A 10,835-nucleotide genomic window follows, 5' to 3' on the forward strand; every position below is an offset into this window, starting at 1 on the left:
TGGGCGCCCCCCCCCCAAAACCAAAGCTTTCAATGAGTGCTCTGTTAGCAGAATAAATAAATATTTTGGAACTCAGATAGGAACACAATTCTTATGTGATATGGGAAGAAATGAAAGAAGGTGTTACATCAGAATTAAAATGTGAGTTGGGCTTGGCCCTACAGGAGGAGTAGAAGTTTCACAGGTGGAGAAGAGAAGTGATAGACAAAGGGGCCAAAAATGAAATTATGGCAGAAAGAACAAAATGAGTAGTGGTCAGATTGGCTTATATATTTAGTCAGAGCTCTTAAAATGCACACTCCATGAAAAAAAGAAAGGAAAAAAATTTAAAAGAGATGTGAGAGCAAGGTGGGGAGGAAGGAGGAGGGACAAGAAAGTAACTCAATGTTATTAACTTGCCTAACTGGTGATGTGGAAAGCCAAGACTTAAGAGCCTGAAACAAGGACAGATTTGGGTGAAGAAGGGAAAGAGGAGGCCATTTGACTCATGCTTACTGCAAATCAGGCCTGAGTTTCTGATTGCCCAATTTAGTACTATGGTAGCAGGCAGGGCATCAAAGAAAGATTTCTCACAAAGGAAAGATAGTGGAAAGGAGGTAATTTAGGAGACTTTTACAAAAATTAAGGTTTAAGTTACAGGTTAAATTTATATATTAGAAATATACAGGTAGGAAGAAAGGAATGCAATTTTCTAATAAATTATTTTCATGAGGATATAATCCGAAAACAATGAAATCTGATCTAGACTGCAAAGATTAGTTTAAAAAAATCTTAAAGCCAAAAAAGCAATAAGAAGCATATTTTTACTCAAATCCCTATTCACACAATTAATTGTCAAAATTGTGAATTCCACAGTAAATAAACAGAACATTGCTGTAAGAGAAGAGATGATAAGATCAAGGCTTACATATGCAAAGTAAAATTATTCCAGGGAGACAACTTCTTTTACCACAGTTCTGCTTTGAATTGAAGTTGTGAAGCAGACATGCAATTAAGTTACTTTTTAGGAGCTTATATTAAAATGTGAGGAGAAACATGAATTACAGGCAGTCCACGCATTACGAATAGAAGTCATTCCTAAATGTGTCTTTCATTTGATTTTGTTGGCAAGTTTAATTAAGTGCATATGGTTTTTGTTCAGCCTCATTTTAGTGCAAGAAAGAGGATCCTGGTCTCATTGTTAAGCACTCAGCTGCTCACCAAAGACTGGTGGGTCAAACTCACTAGTCTGTTTTCTTTAACATCATGGCCCTGGGCACTCCATTGGGTAGTTCTACTCTGTCCTACTTGCTAGTAGTGGGGTTTTGACACTGCAAGAAAAGGAAGCCCTGGCTCAAACACTTGGCTGCTAGGAGATAGGTCAATGGTTTGAACCCATGGTTGCTCTGCAGGAAAAGATGTGAGAATCAGAAGCCCCGTGGGGCAGTTCTACTTTGTCCTATTAGACAGTCTCACTATGAGTCAGAATCTCCTCTAGGGCAGTGGATGTTTAAGAGGCTCAAGACGTTTTCTGTGACTTATAAGCTGCATTGAAATCTACCCACCATGGGATTAATTTTGAGTTTTGTTTTATTGTTTTCTAATGTGCAACAAGTGAAGGTGATTGTTTCTAGTAGGGGATGGCTCTTCAGTGTCAAAGGGAGGTAACATTTACATAATACTGAAGGGTAAGTTCCAGTTGTCTATAAATCCAGTTTGTTTAACTAGGGGCCTGCCTCTGCTTGAAGCTCTGCATTAACTATAAAACACAGTCTTTAAAAATAACCAATGAATAAAGAGACATACATGTAACATGGTGAGTCAGCTTTGAAAACTTCATGAAGTTAAATTTTAATTTAATTTTTTCTATGAAAATTTTGAATTCCACTCATAATTGAAGAGTTTTGTGGTGAAGTGACAATTTTTAATAGGACATTTCTATCCATAATCTCTTTGGGATGTGTGGTAAAGTCTAGCCTTTATGCCTTTGGCTTGACTCTCCATTGACGTGATGGCAGTGAGTTTATGTCTATGGCTGTAATCCCATTTTGGAAGTTCTCTATTAAACAAATGGACAGGATGGGGCTGGGATGTCTTCTGAGTCTCCACCTGACTGGGGAGCAGGGCAGTAAATCAGTCCCCATCCTTTGTTTGCTTGGAAGTGTGGTCTACTGAAGGACAAAAACCACACCTCCATCTCCCTTTTGACCCATTTTGAATTTATTTAAAACAAAACAAAACAAAACATTTCCGGCTTTCTCTTTGATTGAGGTTTTCCACTGTTTTGTTTGGTCACTGTGTCTAGATCATTTTATGCTTTTGAAAATTGTTCCTTTGTATGCTTTCCGTGTAGGGAGTCAGGATGGGAGGATCTCTGAAGATGGTGGCTGGATGCACAGATCTCTGGGGGGACGGAGGGGCAGGGTGTGGGGGAGGAGAAAGGAACAGCAGTGGGGAGAAGAAGGAAGGAAAGGTTCCAGAGTTGCTTGTGCTGATGATTGCTCAACCCTTCTTCAGATGATCAAACTGCGGAAATGTGTGATAAGTTAATTTTAACACAATATAACTTAAATGAAAGAGCCATTCCTTTCTGTATAAGACAGCCATCTCAGAAACGGAGAGAGGAGCCCCAGGAGTGTCAAAGAAAGAGGTGTTGACAGCATGTTTGCCACCCCTCCCTGAAGTGGTGGAGGGTGAGGAACAAGGCCTGCGGCAAAGAGGCCATGAGGCTGCAGGTAGCTTCTTGATCCATGGAGGCAGAGGCCAAGCAACCATGGCTGAAAGCCTGAGGAACAGAGGTAGAAACTTAGTTTCTGACTAAGGCAAGGTACTGCTTTGGACCAATGACTCAATTCGTAATGTTTTATCTATCCTGACTGCGGTAATTTGTGTTATTTTCCCTGGCGGCATAGTGGTTTAGCATTGGACTGCGATTAGCAAAGTCAACAGTTTGAAACCACCAGTGGCTGAGAGAGAGAGAGAGAGAGAGAGAGAGAGAGAGAGAGAGAGAGAGAGAGAGAGAGAGAGAGAGAGAGAGAGCCGACTGTCTACTCCCATAAACATTCATAGCATAGTCTGGGAAACTCACAAGAGCCGTTCTCCTCTGCCCTGTCGGGTCGCTATGGTTCCTCACCGACTTGATGGCTGGGAGTGAGTTAACCTCTCTAATGAACCCCATGATCACGAGCATTGTCGGTGAAAGTTCGGCATGGCCTTTGCATGGATGACAGACCCAGAGACCCAGAGGAAAGGAGCGTCTTGGGCCAGGAATGACTATTGTGTGACTGAGATAAAGAAGGATGGAGGGGGAAGGCCTGTTTGATCTCTGCCTTGTGGCCACAAGCCTTTGGCTGGTGAAGAGCTGTTTCTCCTTCTCCCTTGAATAGCCAAAGGAGGTCTGCAGCCTCTGAGTCTTTCAATAAATTCCACATTATGGAATTTGAATGTAAAGAAAAACAAGTAAGTAGTTAATCTTCCTGACAATTAGAGGGATTAAGTATTCTTACCTTAAAACAGAGTTGAATATCTTCTGTTTATTTATGAGGAAAATACTAGATCTACCTACCTCACTCAAGTACATAACAAAATAAAACCAAATACATTTGGGGAATATTTCTTAAGTAAAGCATTTGATGTTAGAGAAGAGACCGAAGGTATCAGGAAGCCAGCCCCTAACACATCATTACGGGTCTGGGAGGCGCAATTGTACAGTGATAGTAAGTAAAGATCATAGTAAAGTTATAGAGAGCATGAGAGATAGAAGAGAAGTATTGAAATAAACGGAGTCAGACACGATTCATGGTAGCATGCTCACCTCAGTCCCGCTTAGTGGTCCACGTGGAGGGAGAGAGAGAGTTTAATGCTAGCCCAGGTTTTTTATATTCTCTGGGGACATGCAAGCCCCCCAATTACAGATGAGGACCTACATCACAGGAAGGGGTTGTGCTATAGGTAAAACAGTAATGAGCAGGTGGTCTAGGGAAATATACACAATAGAAAGAGGAGGGATTTGGGGTATACATGTGACAAGATGGGTGGATCCTAGATTTAGGATGGCAACTTAACTTTGACCTGTTCTCTGGATCTCCATAGGAACCATTATCAGTAGGGTGTAAACCCCACCTACTGGAACCAAATAGATGACTGCAGGCATCTATTGTCCTTAACAGCAGGGAGGGGGGGGGCGCTGCAGTCTGGCAGCTGATGGCCCTCAGGGAGGATGCCTGTGAGCAGCTGATCTCCTCCCACAGGAAGATAATATGGAAGGCTATCAGACATTATCAAAACAATAAAACAAAAAAAGCCAGCAATATGAAGAAATGGGAAGAAATACTTCTTTGAGAAGGATTAAACAAGTAGTTCTATAGACTTGGTGACATAAGACCTAATGTGCATCTCTGTTTCACCCTTTGGTGCTTTGGTGACCTTGGATAAGGTATTTATCTTTCTTAGACCACTGATTTTTAACCTATAAAGTAAGGAAAGAGGGACATCCTATTGATATTAAATTTATATTAAAACCTTATAGAATATGAGGCATTAATTCAAGCTAGATGAGCCCATATAGTGAAAGTGAAGGTTTAACTCTAGTATAAAATTTTTATTAGAACTACTGGCATATAAATTCATCAGTAAATATGACCACAGTTATATAACATTAAAATTTCGACAGATATTATACATCTAAGTAGAAATTATAGGTCTAATTTTATAGCACAACAGCAAGGACATTGAGTTATATTTTATCTGTTTTATGTTATGCTTATTATATAATGTAAATGTTTAGTTTTTGATTAAAGCAAAGCAAGGTGTCTGAGAACAGAATGTGCTTTTCAATGAAATAGGACTAAATGATGTTGTTGTCAGGCATCACTGATTTGGCTCTGACTCATAGTGATCCTGTGCACAACAGAACTAAATTCTGCCCAGTCCTTCTCCATCCTCACAGCTGTTCCTGCTCCTGAGCCCATTATTGCAACTACTGTGTCAACCCATCGCACTGAGGGTCCCCTCATTTTTGCTGCCCCTCCATTTTACCAAGCAAGAAGTCCCTTCTCCAGGATCTGGTCTCTCTTGACAACATGTCCTTTCCACCCTTGTCTCGAAGGAGCCCTCTAGCCCTGCTTTTCCCAAGAGAGACTTGTTTGTCCTTTTAGCAGTCCTTCATACTGTCAATACCCTTCACTGACACTGCATCTCAAGTGCATCAGCTCTTCTTTAGTCTTCCTTGTAGGTAACTTCATGATAAATGGAGAAAAGGTTGAAATTGTCCAGGATTTTGTCTTGCTTGGATCCGCAATCAGTGTTGATGGACGCAGCAGTCAGGCGATCAAGACACTTTGTGTTGGGTAAATCTGCTGCACAAGACCTCTTTTGAGTACAGAAGCATAAGGATGTTCTTTCGAGGATTAGGGTGCATCTGACCCAAGCCATAGTGTTTTCAATAGCCTCATAGCTGTGCTAAAGTTGGACGTTGCATAAGGAAGAATAAAGTTTAACTAGGTTTAATAACAAATACCTACAATGACAATAAAAGTATATGGAACAATTGTATAATTTATTACATAGCCAAGTACATTCAACAAAATACATAATTATAATGATTTAGAAATGGCCAGTGTATTACATTCGATGACGGGGGACGGCAATGCATATATGGGATGTGGAACTTAAAGACTGGATTCTTTTTGTAAAATCAATCTGTTTGATCAATATCTGAGCTGTTTAGAGTCTAGTTTCTCATCTGATAAATGAGAATTGCAATGAAGGGTTTCTGACAGGGTCCTTGTCAGGCTAAATGATTCAATATAAGTGAACTTAGTCATAAAACTCCATTCATGAAACATATAATATTTGATATTAACAATCAGTCATCACATGGCCAGCCATGAGTTAGGTGGAGGGACCAGTCCCTGGAGAAGGACATTGTTTGGTAGAGAATCAGTGAAAAAGGGGAAGGCCACCAAAAAATATAATATTATATATATATATATATATATATATATATATATTCACAAGTGGGTGCACAAGTGGGTACACAAAATAACTCACAGACAGCAAAGATCACAAACATAGCGCAGGACCAGGTGGGTGTCCATCGGATCGTGGGAGTAGAAACAGGCTCAAAGACACTTAACAGCACGTGTGTTAGATAACAGAGCTGTGAGATAATCGAACGTGGCTTGTTTCCCCGAAGAATACACAGAACAACGACATAGACATTTTGCTGTGTATGCTGACACCACTTCCTTGAAATATGTGCTAGAGCCCAAAAGGAACACTGAATCGAGATGTTTTCTTGAAAAATTTGAAGTTAGGATCACGCTGTCAAAAACTGCACTTTTCAAAGCAGAAACCAGCTGCCGTAGCGCTCTTCCAGACTCATCGTGAGCCTGCGTGTCACGCAGAAGGAAAGCGAGCACAGCCTTCTGGACAGAAAAAAAAAAATTGATTCGTGTGGTGAAAATTTAAAAAAAATTTTGCTAATTCAGCAATTATTCCATTTATAACTCAGAGATATTATATTAATCATATTGTAAACCATTACCACTATTGTTTTTCCAAGGTATTCTACCATAATTAACTTAATGATCTGTAAACAGGCATTCTCCCTTTGTCCCTCTCTCCCACTTATTCTACAGGGTTTTCAGTGACTGGTTTTACAAGAGCAGATTGCCAGCCCATTATTATGAACTCTGGGTGACTGAACGTCCAATCTTAGTTGTCGTCCACACATGTTCACTATTTGTAGTTCCCAGAGACTCCATAGAGACTTACTTATTAAAATTTATAGCCATAGATTTAAAATGGTATATGATAAGGAAACTAGGAAGTCATTTAACATGATATCAAATGTGAAATATTAAATATAAAATTAAAATTGAGTCAACAAATTAATAAACCATTCTGATTTTGATAAAATAGTAATACGGTAGAACTATCGAAAATTATTCATTCACAGAATCATGGCGAACTTTAAAGGAAAATGTCCGTCAGAATGCAATTGCTAGAGATTTTTGGCTTGTTCTTCCTTCCTTTTTAAAGTTCCTGAGTAATTCCATGAGTTGCTTTTTTTTGCACCAAACTAAGAATTCATGTTTTCTTAACCAGGGGTAGGAGAACGGACACTGGAGCGGCAGCAGCAGGGTCTAAGGCACCACATGTCTGCTCACGTTAGGGGTCAACTCCTGATGATGGAAAACATGCTGTGGAGCACAGTCCCTTGTGAAGTTTGCCTTTGCCGATAACCTCCAGCTTTGTCAGTGATATTCCTCGGAGCTCAGTAAAATCAAACTTATAAAACTTTCTACCTACGTATTTTGTAGGAATGTTGTGAAGTTTAATTAGTTAATGGTTATAAAGTGATTTGACGGAAGTTACTGCAAGTACATTCATTATGTTTTGTTCGATAATGTGAGAGTAATTTCAGAAAATCTGGAGAACTGTCAAGTAGTTCAAGGCAAATGCACTGTAGATGCTGTTATGTGACTTCCATTCGTGTTCATCCGAGGTTGCCATCCCCATTGAGGAAAGAGCAGCTCTCATACTGTTCTGAAATGGTTCTTGAAAATCCTTAACTCCTCTTTGGAAATCGTTTTCACCATCTGCCAGCACAAGAATTGAGATGGCTGCCTGTGAACTTAGCAATTAAATGTGCTAATAAGGTAGCAGGAGAAAGGATTGTCACACCTGCTTTAAAAAAAAATCAACCATGCAACAACAAACAAAATCTTGCCACCACCCCAGACTAAAAATGAACAACCCCCAAACAAAACAAAACCAAAAAGCCCCACAAGCACAAATACAGATGCACAAAACCAACCCCAATAACACCATCTGGGTTACTGTGAAAACAGAATGTTGAATTCTTAAAAAAACAACAACAAAAGACCAAACCCAACCCATATACAAGATGTATACTGAAAATGTCGTCATTTTACCCATCTTATTTATTAGGAAAATTAGACTCTGAAGGCAAAGATGCATCAGATATTATCTATTACTGTGTCTTTTGCTTCTTCCTTAGTATTTTTTGATGAGATGGAGAAGTGAAAGAAATATAACCATGAAAGAGATAATTCTTTTTACTTTTTCAGTGAAATCTTTTATGTCCCTAACAAAAGGCAAAGATGACACATTTTTCTCCATTTCAGAGAGATTAATGTATGGAAATTAAAATTTATAAACCTAATAAAGAGCTATATTGTAAAAGAATTCTTAATAAAAAGAGAACCCACTGATATGTGGTGTCGATATTGCAGTGAAATGGAAACTTTTTATTACCTTTAAAAAATCATCATTACTTTGCAAAAATTAGAACAAAAGTAATTGTTAAAAATGTAGTCAGCATTCATAAACTAGTAGGCTACTAAATTCTAATTTTCTGATCATAACTTAATTCTCTGCTGCTACATATCATTTTCCATCTTACAGTCAAATTTTAATTCAGATGTAATGATTTGAATATATCATTGAGCTATTTGAGGTTTACCATCATTAAACATAGATCATTTTGTTTGGGATATCCTGAAAGTATCCCGGAAAGTCAGATAAGGAAAGTAACCTTATTTACTTGACTCCTGGTTGAGTCATAGCCAATATTCTGCTGTCCAATGTGAGAGCCATTTACCATTGCAAATAAGACATTTTTTGATATCTATGGGGTCCCAGTTTTGTAATTATCTACAGAAAAACTCACTCCCCATTTTGAATCTGAGGTTCTTAGATAGACTTCATATTTAAAGTCAACCTGAGTCCTGATATTTTGATTAGATTAAGCATTTCAAGAAACATCTGGTATGAGAAGAGAAATAAGATAAAGTTGTGCTCTATTTTTATCGACAGTTTATAATTTCTGTCCTTTTCCGCCCTAATCTGTATTAATACTTTTTTCTAAATCAATCTGCAGCTAACAGCTTGCAAGCCTAGAGTACAGATGTTGTTTTATTTTTCCAACATAGGGTAAAGTGAAATTAAATCACCATTTTTAGCACTTTTATTGACATGTAATTCACATTTCATATAATTCAATAGTTAAATCATATTAAAAAAGAGTTGTACCAGGTCTCACTATTTTTAGTAACACTTGTTCCCAGGTACTAGAGTCTACTACATCAAGACTTTTAATATAGGCTTTCCTAGAACAGTGATATCTAAGTATTCAGGAAGAGTTACACTACCTGAACATTCAGTAAGCTTCTAAGACTTATGTGAAACCCTGAGGTTAATATATCTTATTATGTGGTTTAATCATTTTGTGGACATCAACAAGCCATGGAATGGGACTTATTATGAGAAAAAAATCTTGAGATTAAAATGCCTGTGTCATAATGCAATCACCAGATATTTTTGGCTTTTTCTAAGCTGCCTATGTCATTCATGTGCAAGACTATATTTAACACTGTATAACATAGGGTAGGTGTCTGACTTCCTTGTACATCACAGCCAGGAGGAAGATCAAGTTCAACAGCAGCCCAAGGCAGATTCCTATGAAGCTAAGGGCAGACATACCTCCAACCTCCTTTACTTTACTTACCTAACACCAATTGTCTCTTGCCCAGCACTCTCTATTTCTCAGCTGTGTTTGAAAATTTGTTGCTATGGCCACAAAGAATTTAGACTATGCTCATGATTGTGGAGTGTATTAAGAAGTTAATAGATTCCAATTCTGGATCAGAAATGTTCTAGGTACAGTTCTTTCTTCAAAATAGCTCTTCTCTTACATGCCTTCTTACAGGCCTCTCTCTAGCCCTTTTCTCCTTGGATTGGTCTTTGTTCTGCTTGAGCTATGTTGCAATGATCCTTTTGTGCTCCCTATAAATGACCAAAGGACACACCACTCCCCCATTAGCCTCTGGACAAAGGTGCTAGCTTCTATTCATGTAGGCTAACAAACCTAGCTAGCTCTCCCATTTACATACCTGGAGGCAGGCACTCAGCAAGTGAGCCTCCTGCTTGATGGCTGTGCTAATCTGGGTAGACTAGAGAAACAAATTCATAGATGCTCATATATGTATAAGAAAGGATTTGATATAAAAAAGCAATTGAATATTGAGAAAACATCCCAGTCCAGATCAAGTTCGTAAGTCCAATATTAGCCCATATGTCTGATACCAATCTATAAACACGTCTTCAGACTCACGAAATACATGCAATGATGCTGAATGCAGGAGGGTCATAGGCCAGTGGGTTGAAAGTCTTGTGGATCCAGTGGTGTTCTAAGCATCTCAGCACTGGCGGGGGTCTCCACGTGGCTTTTCTTGCTCCAGAGGACTGGTTGCATCAGGGTAGTCCATGTGGCTTCTCTAGCATCCAGGGTGTAGCGCCATGTGTCTTGTCTATAGAGTGTCTCTCACGACTATCCCTGGTCAGTTTGACACTTTAACATAACTCTGTAGCCATATATAATTTTCAAACAAACAATAATAAAATCATAACTCTACCTAACAGGATAAAATGAAAATGCATACAATTCAATATGTGCCACCCACATTTAAGCATACTATTTTATAAGTGAACAAAACAAAAATACCCTATACTTATGTGAACACCTACACCTTCATCCTATAATCATATGAATATATTCCCCCACTTATGGAAGTTTGTAAGTCAAACACTTTATACCTTTATACCCCAATTTTGGGTAACCAATTTCTATACTGCCCACTTACATCAACATAGTGCTCTGAGGAGACAATCGTATCCTTTGATGTGAAGAATCTTCATCCCAATTGGAACCTTGTGAAGTCAGCATCCATAAAAAAGTCAAATCTGTCCATAAAGTCTGCAGCAATGTGCACCAGTTCAGTGTCTCAAAAGTGTTCTCTTCATCTGGTCAGGGTCTGGTCAACTCAGTG

Source organism: Tenrec ecaudatus, chromosome 6 (genome assembly GCF_050624435.1).
Source record: "Tenrec ecaudatus isolate mTenEca1 chromosome 6, mTenEca1.hap1, whole genome shotgun sequence".
Classification (NCBI taxonomy): domain Eukaryota; kingdom Metazoa; phylum Chordata; class Mammalia; order Afrosoricida; family Tenrecidae; genus Tenrec; species Tenrec ecaudatus.